At 47.2% G+C, this 20,407-nt stretch overlaps 1 protein-coding gene across 14 annotated transcripts in view; it reads right to left on the reverse strand.

Annotated features, from left to right (window-relative positions):
* The window catches only part of MARK2 (microtubule affinity regulating kinase 2), a 104,655-nt gene that overhangs the window by 47,402 nt on the left and 36,846 nt on the right, over nt 1-20,407 (reverse strand). Inside the window, exon 1 of one of the 14 annotated variants that reach the window (XM_074957914.1) lies at nt 15,450-15,468. The exons of the other annotated variants lie outside the window; for them this stretch is intronic. The gene's annotated coding sequence lies outside the window, so the exon portion shown is untranslated. Of the gene's footprint in view, nt 1-15,449; nt 15,469-20,407 lie in introns of those variants that run through there. 14 annotated transcript variants of the gene reach the window in all.

Below are 20,407 nucleotides of genomic sequence, written 5' to 3' on the forward strand. Positions count from 1 at the left end.
AGCAGCTGAGCGAGGGGGATGTCCCCGCTTCCAGGGAGACCCCCAAGAAAGCGCCGCCCAGAGCCCGCCTCACCCTGTCCCAAGCCCCAATCCTCTGCCCCCTCCCACACCCAACTCTGCTGCTGGGGGGTGGGGGTGGGGGTGGGGGTGGGCACGGTGGCCTGAGACTACCACAGCAGCGGCCGGTGTACCTGGCGCAGGGGCTGCCTGAGCTGCCCCAGAGACAGGCGCACCAGCCGCTGGAAAAAAAAAATCAGAGGTCACAGAATCCGTGACTTCCGTGACAAACTCGCAGCCCAACTCACGCACAGAATCCTCCCAGCCCTGCTGCCTTTTCCTGAAGCCTGGACCTTCACTATAAAGAGGTTTCCACTGCAATATGTACAGACCTATTTAATTCTACAATCTCTGGGTGGCACGAGCCATTCCCAGGACTACTGTGGAATAGCACAGGGCAGGGATTCTCAACCTTCACTGCACCGCGACCCCCTTCTGACAATAAAAATTACTACACAACCCCAGATGGGTGGACTGAAGCCTGAGCACACCCGAGCCCACTGACCTAGGCAGGGTGGGGGGCAAAGCTGAAGCCCAAGGGCTTCTACCACGGGGGGAGGGGGGAGAGGAATGGGAATGGGGCGCCCGTAGCCTGAGTCCCAACACTCAGGGTTGAAGCCATCAGGCTTCGGCCTCGGGTGGTGGGACTCGGGCGGTGGGACTCGGGCTTCGGCCTTCGGCCCCAGCAAATCTAAGCCAGCCCTGGCGACCTCATGTTGTGACCGACTTTGGGGTCTTGACCCAGTTTGAGAACCGCTAGCATAGGGTGTTAAACTACTCAGCAGCACAGCCTGGTAACAAATGTAGCAATACCACCACACAGACTACAATTGGCTATTCGCCCCCTCCATGCCCCCCTGGCATACCCTCTCCTCCAGCCCATTAGACTTTCCCATAGCTTCCCAGAGAGATTAACGAAGAGCAATCGTCCCCAAGGTAAGGCCATGTGTTCCACCCCCCATGTGTACTTCAGAATGTTTAGTAAGCACTGTCCCCCTGAGGAACAGCAGCGTGGCCACCTCCAATTAATACGCTCAATCAGTGCTCCATTAGACTTGCAAATGTGCCCAATAAAACTAATATGTTGCTCCTTGGGCTTTAATGATAGTAAACAGGGATTTGCAGCCACTGAAAGTCTCTTAGCATCATTTGCTCAACCACCACCTTTTATCTTCTTCTGCCCCTCCTCCAAACTCTTCCACCTGGTACTTGGAGCAGAAAAACTCAGTCCTCTTGCACACGCTTTGAGTCAAACAGGTGGCAGCTCCGATTAGGGTGGGATTTAAGAGCCAAACAGGCCAGCCTGACTGTCCCTGCGCTCTTAAGCCAAAGGAGCAGCCAAGGCATCTGGTCAGACAGAGAACAGCTGCTCGCAACCCTACCCCAGCCATGGCTAGGATGTCAAGCACAACCTCCCAAGGAGAGACACATCAATCTGATTTCAAGTAAATCCTGCATGCCATGAAGAAGGTGAACCACAAAGCAAGCAGGCCTGGGTCATTCTGGTTTGCAGACAAGGGACCTTCATTGAGGAAGATTTCTTGGCACAGCTTACTAATTGTTTGATCACTGCTTTTGGGGTTGTCAAGAAAAGACGTGAGACGCAAACAACAGTGTACAACTGAATTCAGTCCAGCCTCACAACAGGCTGGTGCTAGGAGGCAGTATAGCTTAGTGGGTAGGGCACTGGGCTGGGACTTGGAGACCTGGGTTCAATCCCTGTCTCTGGGAATTGAACCCAGGCCTGGTGTCTCTGGCCTGCTGGGTGACCTTGGGCACATCCCCTCACTGTAACTCCGTTTGCCCCCCCTGTAAAATGGGGATAATTATACCTATCCCCTTTGTAAAGTGCTTTGAGATCTACGAATGAAAAGCACTATGTAAAAATTAGGTCCTACTACTATTTTGGAACACCCCATGAAATATCAGGACTTCAGATGTCCTAGACTTCAGTTCTTGGAAGCAAAGTACACAGTGTATCTGTTACAATCCCAGTTTCCACACAAATGAATATTCACAAAAGGTATTGTATGCAGGTTTGGCAGAATTCAATTTTTTAAAATAGTTTTAACAGATAGCATGGATGTTTTAAACATTTTTTAAATTTTTATCAATTTACATTTTCACAATTGCAGGAAATTATGTGGGGGCACAATTATTTAATGACAATTGAAGTTGAGATTAAAAAACAAACCTTTATTGCCATTAAAACAAACTGTCAACATCACATGTCAAAATATACGAAGTAAATATCCTTAAATCAAACTCTAGTAAGTTCTCAAGAGGCATTTTTCTTACTCTGTCTACCTGTAACTTTCTATTATCATGGATGGAAATATTTTTGCATCGGTTTGTGTACACATGGAAAAATTAATATTTACAGGTAAAAACCTCATCCTTCCAAGCCAACTTACCTGCACTACTCCTTCCCTCTGACCTCCCCATTCCCATAGGCTCTGAGCACCTCAAGCTTCAATGTATTCATCCTCCCATCACCCCTGCTTGGAAGCCCTATGATCCCCGTTTTACAGAGGGACAACTGAGGCACAGACATTAAGGACAAAATTTTCTGAACCACCAAAGAGGGATGCAGGAGCCCAACTCCCATTTTCAGAAGTGACTCAAACACTAGAAGTCTCCCGCTGACTGAAGCTCCTAAGTGCTTGAGTCACTTTTGATAATGGCACTTAGCGAAAATTTCAAAAGTACACAAGTTATTTAGGAGCTTGAGTGATTTGCCCAAGGTCACACAATGAATCTGTGGCAGAGCAGGGACTTGAACCAGGATTTCCCAAATTCCAGGTCAGGGCCCTAAACACTGGGCGATCCTTCCTGCTGCAATCCTTGGAAGTGACATCCAAAATGTACGCTTTGCCAACACTCCAATTTCCACCATCCTGGCTATTCATCCCTCTAGGAATGCACTGGAAGTCTGCACACAACCTACCTACAGCAGGTTTCAGAGTAACAGCCGTGTTAGTCTGTATTTGCAAAAAGAAAAGGAGTACTTGTGGCACCTTAGAGACTAACCAATTTATTTGAGCATAAGCTTTCGTGAGCTACAGCTCACTTCATCGGATGCATACTGTGGAAAATACAGAAGACGTAATCTTCTGTATTTTCCACAGTATGCATCCGATGAAGTGAGCTGTAGCTCGCGAAAGCTTATGCTCAAATAAATTGGTTAGTCTCTAAGGTGCCACAAGTACTCCTTTTCTTTCTACCTACAGCAAACACTCTAATGTAACTTCATCAATAGCCGAGGGAGAGCAAACAAGGCTCAGACAACAGAGAACAAACAATTCCAGTTGAGTTTGAGAGGGGACAGGAGAGAGCTGAGGAAACAAAGAAATGGGGAAAGGTCATTCCAGGTGACCAGAACTGCAGAGGAGGCTCTCGCACTGACAGCCAAGAGAGCATTGGAAAGGGTAAAAGAACCAAGTACTAGAAAATCCAATGTGAGAAGGGTGGCCTTTGAATGGTCTTATCCTGACCGGGGTCCTACAGCATTACTTTGTTTATTCTTCTATTTGAAGCTATTACTGCCAAACAGGAGATAAGAGAATTTTCCCTCTGCCAGGCCAAAGTGCAGGCTGGACCACAGACAGGTTGGAAAACACTGAGTTTAGTCATATCAGCTGTTTTGCAGGATCTACTGAAGAGCCAAGTGCGAACCAGCTGACTAGCACCCACTGCCCTTGGATGAGACTCTCAGGCCCCATCTAGTCCACAACTGCTCCTTCAGTGCAGCTCGAAGGCTCTACACAGCCTAGCTTTAAATGTCCCAAGCAATGGGGCTTCAGCCTCTTCCCCAGGAGATACGTCAGTGCCTAGACTTGAGACTCCCAGGGGAAGCCCCAACAGCCATTGCAATCTACACTTATGATCTCCTCCGCTTCCAGAATTCTTCACAACTATGGATTTTTGCTCCCAGGAGTGGGTGTTTAAAGCAGGGACAGAACCCAAGTGTCACCACAGAACAAGGCACCAGACGCCACATTTCTCCAGATGTCGCTTTACTGCGGACTGACATAAACAGGCCAAGGGCTCTGATTCATTCAAGGTCTGAATCTCTGACATTAAAATCTACTCAACAGCGTCTTCTCTCAGAACACTCAATGACAGCTTGTAGTGTGATGCTGTGGAAAAGAGCTAGTGTGAGTCTTGGATATATGAAGTGGGGAGCAGCAAGTAGGAGCAGAGAGGCAATTTCAGCTCTGGATACGTCATTGGCGAGACTGTATCCAGTTCTAGTGTCCAAATTTTAGAATGGGTGTTGAAAAATTGGAGAGGGTGCAGAAAAAGAATCAAAAAATGATGTGAAGGTGGGAGAAAATGCCTTACAGTGAGATGCCTAAGCTAAGACTGAGCTCTTTATCCAAAAGATTGAGAAGTGACTTGATCACAGTGTACAAATACCTCCGCAGGGAGAAAAATACTAAGTACAAAAGGGCAGAAAAAGGCATAACAAGAACCAACGGGCTGGAAGCTGAAGCCAGATCCATTCAGATTAGAAATAAACCACCTTTTAACACTGCAGGTGATTGACCATTGAAAAGACTCCCAAGGGAAGTGGTGGATTCTCCATCTCAAATCAAATCTGGATGTCTTTTTGAAAGATGCTTCAGCTTAACTCAAGCTGCTGGGCTCAATACAGGGATTGGGGGGGGGGGGGGGACTCTTCAGCCTGTGAAAAACAGGAGGTCAGAATGGATGATTTAATGGTCCCTATTGGCCTTAAACTCTGTGGATCTGTTAAGTTTATCTGAGGCTTTGTTTACCTCCAAGACACCTGGGCTAACATCCTTTTAGTGAAGGGCTACCACAGAATACCTGGGGGGGGATGTCTACACTGGCACTTCCTCAGCAAAACTTTTGTCATTCAGGGGTGTTAAAAAACACACACACACACACACACCCCGAACAACAAAAGTTTTACCGACAAAAAGCGCCGGTTTGAACAGCGCTTTGTTGGCAGGAGCGCTCTCCTACCGAAAAACAGCAGCTACATTGCGTGACTTTTAGCAGCATGTCTGTAGTGGCACAGCCGTGTCACTAAAAGCCTCGTAGTGTAGCCATAAACTTCGTCTCATTAGTTAACTTTGGTTCATTGACCACTGGTGGCCTGATGGAAAGCTGGATAGGTGGCGGGTCATACAGGATATATTTCCACATTCAAGAAAGCTAAAAAACACATTCCTAACGTTGCTTTTCCAAATCAGGAACCACTGTAACTACCACAGGGATGTTCTTTGAACCCCTCCCACTGGTGAAGGGGACCATGCACTCCTGAGCAGGAGGGGAAGCATCTATTACGATGTGGCCCACATCCTGACAAAGTTAACTCATTCTTATTTGGATTGAGCACCAGACACCGGCAATAATGAGCACAGAGAGGTTTGTAAACCATTCTGTTCCAGCTGCCATCCGAGGTGATGCATGCAGACTCTCCAGCAACCTGCCTTACCCTGTTTTCACCTTGAAGCCCAACCCAAAATAGGAATACACTGCCCATGCTAGATGTACAAGACAAGGAAGACACCTGGATCACTGGAAGGCAGCATTTGGTGAGAGGCTTTAAAAATACAGCTGCCCATGATCAGCTTATTCTGAGGTAGCAGTCACACATACATCATGCTTTAAGGGACACTATCAACTTAATGATGCTACTGCTTGGAAATGTTTACCCTTCTTTTAGCTGGAACTGAGATGACTGACTGACTACTTTTGTTTACTTTGTGAATTTCACAGCCCTTGGCATATGGTCTGCTTCACCATTAGCTGGAGGTAGCCATTTCCTTTGGGGTGGGTCTTTCAAAAGGTAGTGAGAGAATTGGGGGTGGGGGTTCGAGTAGGAAAAAGTAACTGCAAAAAAAAAAATCATAAACATTGGGAAGAAGATTCAAGGGCGAGTATTGCAACTGGAACAGTCTTAAACTGCCTGGATTTCAAGTTAGTGCCCCTTTTATGTGCATAAATGCCTTAGATTAGTTCCCAAATCTCAAAAAAGGATTAGATATTTAATGGATAATGAAAAACTATAGTCATGAGAGACAAAGTAAGAAAAATTTGTAGAGCGATATAAATCCTCATGCTTCAGAGTAGAAACCGACTGCTGACTGACAGGGGTTTAGGAGGAAAGTTCTGTTTGGAGCAGCTTATTTCATAACTGTCCACTGCAGGGTTTCTTGTTCATACCTCCAAATTTCATCCATGGATCTCACAACACTTTACAGAAGTCAGTATTGTTATCCCCATTTTACAGATGGGGTAACTGAGGCACAGAGAGGCAAAGTGATTGCCCAGAGTACCCCTGTCAGGCCTGTGGTAGATCTGGGAATAGAGCTCAGGTCACTGTCCAGCACTCTCTCCGCTAGACATAGACAGAACCACTGTCTGGAATGTTGTACATTCCTCCACTAGTCAGACAAACTAAACGTCAACTCAGTGCTGGTCTATACGAGAAAGTGTAACCCAAGGTGATCATTTAAACAGATTGCATTAAACCAGTGAAAATTTTCTTGTGGATATTCCAATTTAGGTTTAAAAGGTGGCTTTTTGGAGGTTTAGCTTCAGATGACTGGGAACAGATTTAGGAGAAACATTTCCAAAAGCATGGAAGTGACCTGAGAGCCTCCATCCTGTCAAGAGCCAGGACCCCCCAAAGAACTCCACTGCACTTCTGAGACTGGAACTTGGGCCCTTTGAAAACCTGACCCTCAAGCTAACCCAAAAGAAGCCACTTTTAAATCAAATTAAGCAGGTCCGCATAGAGGCCTGCACCAGATTGAAAACAAATTTAGCGAAATGCAACTTACCCCTTAAGTTTCACTCCCATTCCAGGACAAGGAGACAGTTGTAGGGGATAACAATTCAGCATAGCAAACTAATGTTTAAACATATTGTAAGCTGTCTGGGGTACGAGTTCTCTCTTATCTGTATAAAGCCTAGCACAGTGGAGTCCTGGTTCACAACTGGGCTCACGGGTGCTACCATAATATAAATAAAGGCATAAACAAGGCAAAGATTGGGACCAGAGAATCATGGCACGAAGCCAACACTCCTCTTCCTGGGTTCGATTTTGGGTTGGAGGGAAGACATTTCCGAGAGTCAGGTTACCACTTCCTGCATTAAAGTGATCAGGTTATGCCACCTGCTTCAGACTCCTCACAGTAGGACAAGTGTGACTAGCCCTGACTAGCATCTCTGGGAAGATTACACACAGTGACAGCAATGAGTGCAAAGCTTAGGACTGTCAAACTGAAATACCTCTCTCGCTTGACTGGTTGCTCTCAGAGCTGTTCCCTCACTGACTCAGCATGAGGAGGAGGCCAGGCCACGACATGGCTTCCCTGGAGGCTGAATTAGACACCACTGCTCCAAGGCAAGATTCACAGCATTCTCAATGGGGTGTTGCTCACACATTATCTTCTTCGCTCTTTTCCAGGAAGTCTGGATCTGATGCTTGAACAGTCAGTGGAACAGCCCAGGCTAACCTGCCATAGAGGTCTCTGTTACCACAGTAATGCAATATGCAGTCAGTCACTCCGGCAGAGAGATTAGCTCAGGATACCTCTTCATTAAAGTGTTACCTTGGGCTCTCACCCAAGGATTCCTCCCACTCCCACCACCCGGTCTACACATAAATCCCTCGCACCCAAGCTTAGTGTGCTTTCAAATGGGGCTGGCTGGCCCATCCTGGTCTATAGGCTAAAACCCAAGTGAGGCTTCCACTCAGGCTGGTAAACTGTCCACGTTGCAATGAGGATGCAGACTAACTCACTTAAGTGCTGATCACTGTACAGTGTCTTTCCCACAATTCCCCCCACATGGCCAGGACAGACTTCTCCCACAATTCACTGAGGAAGAATCAGAGTGGCTCAAGCTCATCACAGCACAAAGAAACATGGCATATGCCCCCAGAAGTCCTAGTCACACATGGAGAAGTGCAGCACCACTGAGGACTGAATCAGTTGGGTTGGGCATTGCAGGGTGGCTGCTCGCACCCAGGCTAGGTTAACATGGGTGCTCAGACTCTAGTGCCCATCACCCATATTAACTCGGCAGTGAAGTTATACCCCTCAGGGAGATTAGAGGTGAGGCTTCCTGTCTCATTACTAGTTCAAATCCAGCTAGTGACGAATCATAAGTGAAGCTAGTTGGGTGGCCTGCAGAAAAGGCTCTACTGGTCTCATCCAGTTCCTACCATGACAAGTGAGTGTGTGTGTGAGAGCAAGAGAAAGAGACACACACAGAGTCCACTGGTATAACTGGTCCTTCTCTAACAGAGGCTGCCAGTAAATGCCAAGGAGCCTCATGACACCACCACAAGGAACCTCTCCAAACCTCAGGGTACAATGGGGACTTGCTTGAGGTCAGCCAGCCAGCAGGAGAACCCTGCCACTAAGTAACAACCCCCCAGGATTAAGCTTCCAACCCCCTTGTGCTGCTGTTCCCTTCCCCTGCCAACCTGGTTACTGCAATAAGTATCCATCTCCTTATTACACCACCTTCCCTTGCATCCCTTGCTCCATGCACACGTCCAAAGAGAGAGTTATTAAAAGAGATAAAGACATTACTTCTGGCAGGAGAGGGGCACAAATAGAGTTTATGCCTCAGTTAAAAATCACTCGCTACAATAAAAGGAAAAAACAGTCTGAGAGCGAAGAGTAACTGAATTTAGAAGAAACTTCAAGCCAGCTTTTCTGGGACTGCAACCACTCTTGCAGACCAGCTGTATTATGCAGAAATAATCAAAAGTGAGGAATAGCCTTGTATGTTGTACGATAGGTTCTAGGAATTCTAATGTAATTACTTCCAGGAGAATGGCCTGAAAAATCATCTACTGGGACAGCTGCAATTGTCTCTATTCCCAACGTGACTCTGCTACATATAGGCTGGTGCTTTGAAACATGTGAAGCACCATATTCTAGGTACAATTCCATTTGTTCCGGAGCAGTGTGGGAGGGAATGGGCTTTAATGGAAACCTCATTCGAAATCCCAATATACCCTTCAGTTATAAGAACCTACCACTGCCAACTTCCAATTATTAGCATTTATATTGCAGTAGCACCGAGAAACTTCCGTCAGGATGGGTCCCATTGTGCCAGGTGTTGCACAAACAAAGAAATTGACAGGCCCTGCCCAAAGATCTTAAAGTCCAGGAGACAAAACATACTAAGTGGATGAGACAAATGAACAGGATGGGGTAGGGGAGACTAATGAAAACAGGAGGCACGTAACTTTCAGCCATTTGGGAGCCGGGATCACCATTCATTCAGTTACTGGTGAAACCAAGTAGGCAGAGTTTTCATAGTTGCGTGGGAGAGTGTAAGCAGTGCATTGGTCCAATTTGTGCCATGCATGTTTCAGATTAAATGCCAACCCCAGCTCGCAAAGAAAGAAAGGAACACACATCTATTATGGTATTTGTATGGCCTCCGTTGCCGTAGCACCTGACAATCGTCAGTGCATTCATCCTGACACCACAGGGAGACAGGGAAGTGCTAGTTCAGTGGTTCTCGAACTTTTATACTGGTGACCCTTTCAAAGAGCAAACCTCTGAGCGTGACCCCCAGCCGTATAAATTAAAAACACTTTTTAATATATTTAACACCATTATAAATGCTGGATGCAAAGTGGGGTTTGGGGTGGAGGCTGACAGCTCGCGACCCCCCATGTAATAACCTCACAACCCCCTGAGGGGTCCTGACCCCCAATTTGAGAACCCCAGTACTACTGCTTGCTAAGATTCTAGGCACTACTACAATATAATAATCCATTCAGTGTTACAGTAGGGAAACTGAGGCACAGAGATTAAGTGACTACCCAAGGGTCGGTAGTGGAGCAGGGAACTGAATCCAGGTCTCCCAACCCCCTAGCCATTGGGCCATCCTTCCATTCCAACATTGTACAAAGTACAGAGTGTCGACTGTGCAGCCGGCACATAAGGCAGTTATCCTGCAGGCTTCTCTTCACTTAGCCTCTCAAAGATCTCCCCGTGAGCTTACCTGACTGTTGATAGTAAGTATTTCATAGAGTTTAAATCCAGAAGAGACCATTAAAACCATATAATGTGACTTCCTGATTACCACAAGCCAAAGAATTTCACCCAGTTATTCCTGTGTTGAGCCCTAGTAACCATAAGTGGTGGGTATAATAGGCCAGGCAGCCATCGCCACTAGATGCTGATTTTGGCGGTCTGCACGGGCGATTTGGGGGGAAGTTTTTATTATTATGTCCCATTATGGTTCCCGGGCGGCTGAGGTGGCGGTATGTGCTATTCAGATTCCTGGACTCCAGGGAGATTACTGATGAACCCAGGAAGCTGAGTAACACATACCGCCTCCTCAGCTGTCCTGGAATCTGCATGGCTCATATAAAAAGCTCAGGTTCTTCAGGAACAGATAAAAGCTTTTCCTGCAGGGTGACTTGGGGTCTCAGGACGGGAGGCGCAGGGCAGCTGGGGCTCTTCTGGCTATTGGGGGAGAAGTGGGGGCGGCCTGGGGCTCTGGGCTCCAGCCACAGAAGAGGGAGGCCTTGGGTGGAAGGGGCAGGGCTGGGGGGCTAGCCTCCCCAAAGGGGGGGGGGGGTTCCACCCATCGCCCAGGCAAGTAACAGGTTAGACTAAAGCATTTCAGTTCTCAGGAGATTAAACTGTTATGTGCCAAAGGCATGAACAGGGGACCTCAAGGGGTCACCAATATCTGAGCCCCCTGCAATGGCAAGGAATCGATTAGGTGAGACATGCTCAGATGATCCTAGCAGGTCTGAAGAGGCCAGGAAGCATCTCTCATATTGTCTCCATTGCTATGAAAAGGGCCAGTCTGACCCAGCAGCACCCAGGACAGATCTGAAGGGGAGGATGCCTGTCATGTTAAGGCTAAGCAGGTTCCAGGTGCACCATTGAAGACGACATGGAGAAGTGAGTGCAACAAGGATGAAGAGTGAGTGGTTAGGTGTCAGAAGCTAGGAAAACTGTGGGAAAATAAAAGGAGATCAGATGGAGACTGGAGGAAAATCATGTAGCACCACCAGGACTAGGAGCTGACACTTGCTGTGGAAGGCAAAAAGCAGTTAGTGGAGACATTCCAAACACCATGCTACTATCATTACTGGTATTACAGGAGCACCTAGGAGCCCTATTGTCTTAGGCACTCTACAAAAAGATCAAAAAGACAGTCCCTGGGTCAAAGAGTTTATAATCCAAGTACACCTGGTTCAACAGCAGCTCTGAGGGTAGGAAAAGAAGAAACCTACACTATCCAAAAGCACCCAAACTCTTGGGTTCCCTTGGAGAGAGACATGGCCTAAACACAGGCCTAGAAGACAGGAATTCCTATATTCCTATCCCAGGTCAAACACCAACTGTTTCCCCAGGCCCGTGGGTGAGTCATGAAGGCTGCATGCCTTAGCATTACCTTCCGAACAATGGGGATAATGGTAGGCATGCCAAGGATTAGATCATGTTTACACAAGGTGGAAGAGGAGGAATGTTGGATGAGAGCTAAGCAGCACAAGACTTGCCTTTGAAAACTCCTGACGCCAGTTCTCTCCTTTTAAAACTCTAACAGCTGGCACCATAGCTCTGCAGAACACACAGCTTGACATCTCAGTGAGATGAACAGATACCCTCCCTCCAAGCGGCAGGGGGCAGTCAGTCAAGCCCAGAGGAGGTTACACATGAGAGTTTATGCTGCTAGCTTAGCACTGTGCTGCAGTGACATTTCAGACTCTGATGCAAGAACTACTTTTGGATAGCAGCAAGCGTTCTCGCCATTGTTTACAGTACTATTGCAAGGGGCACATCTCTATTTTTTTATTCAATGTTTACCATAAGGGCTTATCTGATGCCTCAAGTCAATGAAATGATAAATAACTTCTTCCAGACAAGCACATTCCACCCAGCTAGCCAGTGGGCTGGTTAGCAGCCTAGAACTGCTGATAACAGCACTGTGGAAGAACCAACCTTAGCAACAGTGCCCTGGATGCAAGTGCTCAGCTCTTACCAGGGAGAGTGGCTAGTGATCAGAACACAGGGACTACGGATAGGACTTCTGGGTCTAAAGACTCCCTGTGTGATCTCGAGCAAGGCACCCACCCTTCCCCTTTGTGTCTCTGGTGCTCAATCTATAAGGTGGAGGGAGATGATCACTCCACCACACAATATGGGGAATCCTCAGGTAAAAGGCACTACAGATGTTTAGCATTACTAGGCTGGGTTAGCTGTAGGCTGTGTCTGTTACAGTGTAGACCCTGGTCATTACCCTACTCCCAAGTTGAGACATTTTCGTAGGTGACTCCATTTCATTCTGAAGAGCTGTCACATGAAACTTTGCAATGACAACATAACTAACACTTTGGCCTTCTCCATAAAGGATCACACAGTGCCTTACGACGTCCCTCTGAGGAACAGAGGTATCCTGCCCATTTTACAAACAGGGAAACAACGAGAAAGAAAGGGGAATTCACATAGGAACAGAACCCAAGTATCCTAACTTCCAGAGCCTTCCTCTAACCATTAGACATGCTCATTCCCCACGCCACATGGAAACCCAGAAAATAACTCTGAAAGCAAAAAGAAATGGAGTTGGGGGATATTTAAAACAGACACTGGGGTGAGCTTTGCTTCTACTGCCTTGAATGGGCAGCTGCAGCAAAATGCCTGCAGCACTGAGCCATAGAGACGGTGGGAAACCTCTTGTTGTGAGCATGTCAAGCAACAAAACTGCCCATTGTTACTATGTGCTGTGGCAGATTTGATTTATTGTGACAGGCGTGTCCAAGAATAACCCATTATCCCCATAGCTGGCTACTGCATCTATATGGACCAGGCACTTCCTGCACAAAGGGGGTTTTCAGCCTGCTCCTTGAGGTGCACAGACAGGTAAGCAGCAGAACAGTAACACAGCTGCATTAACACCATTTCCTCGCCTACCTTAAAATCAGTGTCTGCCAAGGTAAAGAGAAAAACCTAAGGAAGGCCTAGAGCCAGGTTTGTGAGAAAACCTCAGGGGAGGCAGAGAGGAAGGCACAGAACTGAAATACTACAGCAGGCCACAGATCTACAATGGGGCCGAGCGGGGGGCAGCCTCCATCAAGAATGGAGGCCTGAAGGAGGGGGAAGACAAAGCTAAAATGTGAAGTTAACACCAACTACAGCTCATCCTTTTCCAAACTGAAGTGCATTATTCATCTGAGAAATAGCTAAATACAGAAAACTAAAAATTAATTTTATACAGCATTCCTCACAGCATTTGGAGTATGTTCTGCTGCAGCACGTATGTCTCTTGCTCTCTTACTATGGGAAGGCTTCAAGCTTCCTCCAGTAAAGCTACCTTCCACCTCTCTTGTTCTTTTCTCCCCCTCCTACTCCAGGCTTATTCTCCATTAAAGTTAAGCCACAATTCTCTGCTGTGCCCACAGACTGTTTGTAATCCAAGTAAATTTTGCTTCACTCTTAGTCTCTATCTAGGTGAGAGAGACCAACAAGGGGTGAGGGAGAGACAGAGAGAGAAGTGAGGGAACACACTGGGCCCTGCCTGTTGGCACTCTGAGGGGCCTGAGTCTAGTCAGGTTCGCTTGCTGACAGCTGGCACTGCCTCAAAACAGATGCACTCTTCTAAAGCCTTTGTGCCACATTTTTTTATATAATTTTATTTCTTCCTCTCATTCCATCAGCAAGGGATTAACAAGGTTCAGGGATGATTCCAGTGGCCTGGAAATGGTAAAAGAGTTATATATGAGCCTATAAAATAAATCCTCCGTACTTGAGCATTCCATTTAAAAAAACCCCACCTTTTACCTAAAAAAGAATCTGTACGAATACAAGGTTAATTAAACCCATCTCAGGGCTCGCAGCCCTAGACCCACAGCTTGAAAAACCTGAGGTTGCGGGGAAGAGAATATGTAGAAGGCACCTTAATTGGGAATATCCTGCCCTAAATTGTTTGCAGTGGTGTTGTAGCTGCGTTGTCTCTCTAATATCCTGTGACCAAGGTGGGTGAGGCAATATGTTTTATTGGACCAACTTCTGCCGGTTCTTCTTCAGGTCTGTGTAGCTCAAAGGCTTGTCTCTCTCACCAGCAGAAGTTGTTCCAACAAAAGATATTACCTCACCCACCATGTCTATCACAAGTACCCAGATATGCAAATCTGAGGTTGATGAACTCAGGAACAACTGCCTCTAATCTGAAGGCATGACCAGAGGAATAGTCCCACCGATACACAGGACCCTAACCTCTACACCTTTTAAAGCCAAAACAAGGGCACCAGATCAGTGTGTGGGCCCAGGAAGATCAGTTACCATTTTACAGACTCTTAACTGCTCCCCAGTTATTGCAACAGCCAGGAGATAACTGCAATGATTTGCAGTTTTGGGGGAGGGGACAGAGGTGTGAAGTGAACGGTTAATATGGGAAATCTTCAAATATTTTCCTGCAACCATAGACAAGTGGAATCATAGCTGGAGCCATGTCTACACTACAGACTCTGACAGCAAGCTCTGTTGGTCAGGGGCATGATCCCTGACTGACATAGCTGTGCCAACAGAAGACCCTAGTGTAGGCATTGCTATATTGGCAAAATTGTGCTTTTACTGGTCTAGCTTGTTTCACACAGGAGGGATGGAATAAGCTACACCAGAAAAAGCTCTAAGGGTCAAGTGCTTCTATTACAGATATGGCCTTAGATTTTACAGAGTTGTAACACTGGAGCCTAACTCATTATGGTAATGGGAGGGAGTGCTGCCTGGTGGTTAGAGTGAAGAACTAGGAATGAGCTCCTGGATTCTATTCCTGACACCACCACCAACTCTCAGCATCCCTTTGCCCTGCGATACAATGGCAATAGCGCCCTGGAGGCGAGCTATGGGACCTCATTTGTCAATGTTTGCAAAGTGGTCCACGGTCTGACAAAAGGACTAGAAAATGGATTCCCCCCTTCAGAACTGAGAACAGACTCGCAGTTCTTTAAATCCAAATATTCCAGTTTGTGTCCAATGCTGAGCTCTCCCTAGGGAAGTATGAGTAAACCTGAGCTTGGAGATCTATTTGGTGCCTGGTGCAGTAATACTATTGCTGCTTTCTATTTGCATTTGCAGCCTCTGGACATCTCCTGCTGTCCTGTTTGTGTGTTCACTGCAACAACAGCTTCAAAGGGATTTTTCCAGTACCTCCAAAATATCACCCGTGAGGGCTGGTAACTGTGCAACCAACCATTCACTATCATATACACTGTTTCAGGTTGTTGTGCCCAGACCAGTTCAGAACTGGAGTTAAGTTCTCCATGGTCCAGCCCTGTGGTTTTATTGTTGCTTAATATATCTCACACTTTGAGATCACACACCATACACATGAGAAATATCAAAATAAAGGGCAATTTTGGCACTTACGTATCTCTGAAGACGGGCGCTCAGGCAGTTCCTCTGACAGACTTTCCAGCTGAAGAGTTTAAACTACTGACACTCTTTTCTGGTAAAACAGATTTACAGACAATCAATGCTTAAGCCTCACGACTAGTGCTGCACCACAACAGCACCTTCCACACTGTACCATTGTTACAAGGAGCTCTTGATTAATATTAATTCAGCCTCAACGTCCCTGAGGAATGTTATGCCCATTTTACAAATGTTTCAACTGGGTGAGAGAGAGAGAGAGAGAGAGAGAGAGAATATATAGAACAGACTTGCCTGACATCACATAGTGAGGCAACAGCACAGCTGGGAATAAAATCCAGGAGATCTGATTCTCAGCCTTCCTTCCCCCACCCCTGGTTCTAATCCACTATCCCACACTCCTCTTACAGAATTGGAAATAGAACCCAGAAGTCCTGACTCCCAGCCCAACCCTCTTACTCTAACTGGCTGGAAGTTAAAGCCAGACAAATTCAAATTAGAAACAAGGCAGAAGAATTCAGCCATGAGAGTCATTCATTGGAACAAACTCCCAAGGGAACTGATGCATTCTCCATCTCTTGATGTCTTTAATCCAGACTAGATGCCTCTCTGGAACATGCTCTGGTCAGACAGAAGTTACTGGGCTCCATACAGGAGTAACTGGGTGAAATTCTCTGACCTGTGGTACACAGGAGATCAGACTACATGATGTAATGAACCCTTCTGGCCTTAAACTCGAGGAATCTAACCAGTAGAGTCCACTTCCTTCCTAGGGCAGGAATGGAGCACAGGAGCCTTGACTCTCAGTCCTCCCTATTTAACCACTAGCCCACATTCCTTCAGTGGGAAATTTCACACAGGTTCAAGAGGTTTTAAGGAACCTTACGATACTATGGGGAATCCAGGCAGAACTCTTCCACTGTGGTAAAGAGCAGAGAAAAAGCTGCCATTGAAGCAGACTGTTAGTGAGATTTTAGAGCCAATGAGATATGCATAGGAATAATAGAATCCACTTCGAAACCCAATGGGAATGTTTTGTGATATGTGATTTAGTACAGCCCTAATCCACCTGCTGGTCTGGGACAGATACCTAACAGTGACAGCATAACTTCCCTGTGGAGCAACAATGGCCATACTAAGTATAAGCTAAACTTATTTCAACCAGAACTGAGAACTGTAACCAATCCACTGATTTTTCACAGTAGGGACTCTGGATATAGACAAGTGACATTTGCAGAGGGGAGCAAAGCTAGTAAACATGTCAACACTGAGGTGGCTAAACAAGGATTTAGCCATTAATCTGGCTCAGGCCAAAGTGAGTTCAACTCTAGCTGGGAGTGTGTTGGGTTTGTCAGTTTCTGGTGTGAAAAGCTTCAGCATTGAGGGGGGTTGGGGAGGGAAGCTATTCCACAGTTGCTATTATTTGGCTAGGCAGCAATATGGACGCACACTGGACATCTCTAGCCATTAGAGAACATTGCTGTAGCTAACAGTTGTTCTCTCAACGTGAGCAAGTCCAGAATTTTACAGCCATACCAGGTTCTAAATCCAAAAGACCCTTGTTTGTTTAAACCCTCCGCACCTCATTTCAAACCTCGCCCAAGGACTCCTATTTGTATAATCCCCAAAGGAGCGTGTCTCATCTGTACTAGTGTATGTCACCCAGAATTACTTTAGAATCCTATATGAGTACTGCCCCAGGCACTGCACAGAAACAGTGAGAGACAATCCCTGCCCTGAAGTGCTTACAATCCAAATAGACAATGCAGTCAAAGGGCGGGGAAGGGAAACAGAGGCACAGAGAAGCAAAATGACTTGTCCATGGTCACATGGCAATTCAATGGTAGAACTTGGAATAAAAGACAGGTCTCCATCTCCTAGTCCAGTGCTCTTGCCTCTGGACCAAACTGCCTCCCAACTCTGTATCATGACTGCTGTGACACTTGTCTGACATGCACCATCTTACACAAATCTTGTCAATTCTCCATGTTACTGGGCTCTCTGCAGGAGTAACTGGATGATATCAGGCCTGTGTTAGCTTGAGAAGCACTCTCCTATATATCTGATGGGGGGGACCGGCAATTTTTTTTTTTTTTCCAATGTGCGCGCAGACTGGTAGCCGATGGCTCGCAGACCGGCACCGGTCTGCAGACCACCACTTTGAGTAGCACTGATATAGGAGATCAGACTAGATAATCTCCTGGTCCCTTCTAGCCTTAGCATCTAAACATGGATTCCTAGATTTTCTGGCACAGTGGTCACCAACCCGTCAATCGCGATTGACTGGTCAATCCTGGAGCCTCTGCCAGTCGATCGCGATCTCCAGGCCACTAAAGTCCAGCGGCGCAGCCAGGCTGCCTGCCTGCCATGGCCCCGCACATCGCTCCCGGAAGCAGTTGGCTGCTGGCACGTCTCTGCGGCCCCTGGGGGTGAAGGGGAGGTGATTCCCGGACAATGGGAGCTTAAGGGGTGGTGTTTGTGGGCGTGGGCAGCACACGGAGACCCACTGCCCCCCTCCCCGCCAGGGGCTGCTGAGAAGTGCTAGCAGCCAGCCGCTTCTGTAGCAGTGTGGGGCCATGGCAGGCAGCCTGCTTGAGCCCAACTGCACCGCTGGCCGGAAGCTGCCTGTGGTAAGCGCCTCCTGGCTGGAGCCTACACCCCAACCCCCTGCCCCAGCCTGGAGCCCCCTCCTACACCCAAACTCCCTCCCAGACCCCTCACCTCCTCCTAGAGCTCAATTCCCTGCACCAGCCCCCCTTCCAGAGCCCACATCCCTCACTCCTGCACCCCAACCTCCTGCCCCAGGCTCAGCTAATGCACATCCCACAGTTGAGAATGTTACACTGATTTGTGACAATCCCTGAAGGGTTTTGGATCTAAACACCACAAATGACACTAACAAAAAGTAAAATTCATGAAATGTCCAGTGGATTCTATGAGATTAAGTGCAGTGTGACCATATGACCCCTGCACCCAAACTCCCTCCCAGGGCTTGCACCCCCCCCCCACTTCTGCACCCCAGCCCCCTGCCCCAGGCTCAGCCCAGAGCCCCCCCCCCCACTCTCTGAACCCCTCGGCCCCAGCCAAGAGCCTGCACCCTCTCCCACACCCCAACCCCTCCTCCAGCCCAGTGAAAGCGAGTGTGGGTGGAGAAGAGCGAGCGACGACGGACGGAGGGGGAATAGAGTGAGCGGGGCAGGGCCTCAGGGAAGGGGTGGGTTGATCCTGGGTTGATCTTAAATTCAGAAAGTGATCTTGTGCATAAAAAGGTTGAAGAAGAACACTGCTTTGGCATACAGTCTCTAGATGGTCCATGGTTCCTGCTCTAGAATTAGCAACGTGAGACAGGCACCTGCCCATGATCCAGCTGCAGGGTACAGAATGCTCCTCAGAGTAGAGGTTACCTGCAGGAGGGACAGATTAAGTGGAGACAACAGTCTGGAATCTTTGTTGACTCACCCTACATGCTCAGCTCCTCTCTTGCTGGAGCTTTGGCTGTATTTGTCTTCCACGGTGTGGGCAAAGCGAAAAATCCCCATTTATGCAACACCCTCTTCCCAACCTTTGCACTTATTTAACCTTCCCTCCCACTTGGTTCAAAAAGGAAATGAAGGCTTTGAAGAAGACTGCATTATAGCACTTCCATGATAGACAAACTCTCACCTAATATTGTCTGGAATGAATTGACAAGACAAGACTTAAGATGCGACTACTAGAACCATACAGTTTTTATATGACCAGCCTGGAAATATTTTATCCACGCCCTATCATAGGCTATGTAAAAAACACCATCCTTGGAACTACCTAAGCCCCTTACTTGTAAAATTCAGCTCTTATTTCATCCAGAGAACTCCAAGCGCTTTACAAAGGAAAGTATGTATGATGGCCCTCAGTTTACAGACAGGGAAATTGAGGTATAAAGAAGAAAGGGAGTCCCATATGTCTTCCCTATTCACTGTACTGAGCCAGCTCTGCACTCATTCACCTAAACACATGGTTAAATGCTAAAGAAAATGCAGAGCTACACCGTGGAGTGCCCAGCATAACGGACTCTGGTTGGTCCCTAGGCACTATAATAAACATGATTACTAATAGCTAGCTACCATGTGGTATTAACTGGAAGAGATACTCTGGGTAAATCCCCAGCTGATCCAATCCAAGATATACACGGAGTCTGATTTAGTGGTCAGCACACCACAGTAATGGAAGTCTGGACACCTGGGTTCCACCCTCAGCTCTGCCACCAATTCACTGCAATACCTTGGGACCTCTCTCTGTGCCTATAAAACTGTGAGGGAGGTCAGTGAAGTTGCTATGCTGGAGCATAGGGAGCACTGTAAATTGCTTGTTCAAGGGCGCTACAGATGTGTTGAGTATTACTTATGGGGTGCTGTTCAGTATACATGGTTCTTTATGGACACAGGTCTCTGCCCCTCGTTAATAAGAGATGCTATCTGGCAACCATGTAAAGGCCGGAAGTATTTGGGCATAGGCACATGCTGATTAGTTAGAGCCACGGTGATAATTAGAACTGTGTACATTGGTACTCTAGGGCTAGCCCAGTTCCTTTGTTAATCTGGGGAGATAAACCAGTTGTAGTCAACAACTAACTGGTGAGGAGGCCGGGGAATGAAGGACAACTGCATATGCACCACTTAGTTGGCTTCAGACTGTGTGCCAGCAATATGGGAACAGGCAGCCTGCCAAGCCTGCAGCTCTCACTCTTGGATATTCACAAACAGACGCGGCAGAGGCATGGCAGCAAGAGAGAAATGTCAGTGTCACTTCTCACATAAGTCCACCTGAACATGGAGTCCCCAGTAGGCTGCGTGGGCAGCAAGTAAGAATCAGACATACCCTTGGTTCAAGACTACCCATTCCTCCACAGGCTAGAGAGAGGCAAGTATATCGTACTCTTGATGTGTAGGCTCAGTTTGTGCCAATAGCATTTCTCT

Source organism: Natator depressus, chromosome 7, assembly GCF_965152275.1.
Source record: "Natator depressus isolate rNatDep1 chromosome 7, rNatDep2.hap1, whole genome shotgun sequence".
NCBI classification, from domain to species: Eukaryota; Metazoa; Chordata; order Testudines; family Cheloniidae; genus Natator; species Natator depressus.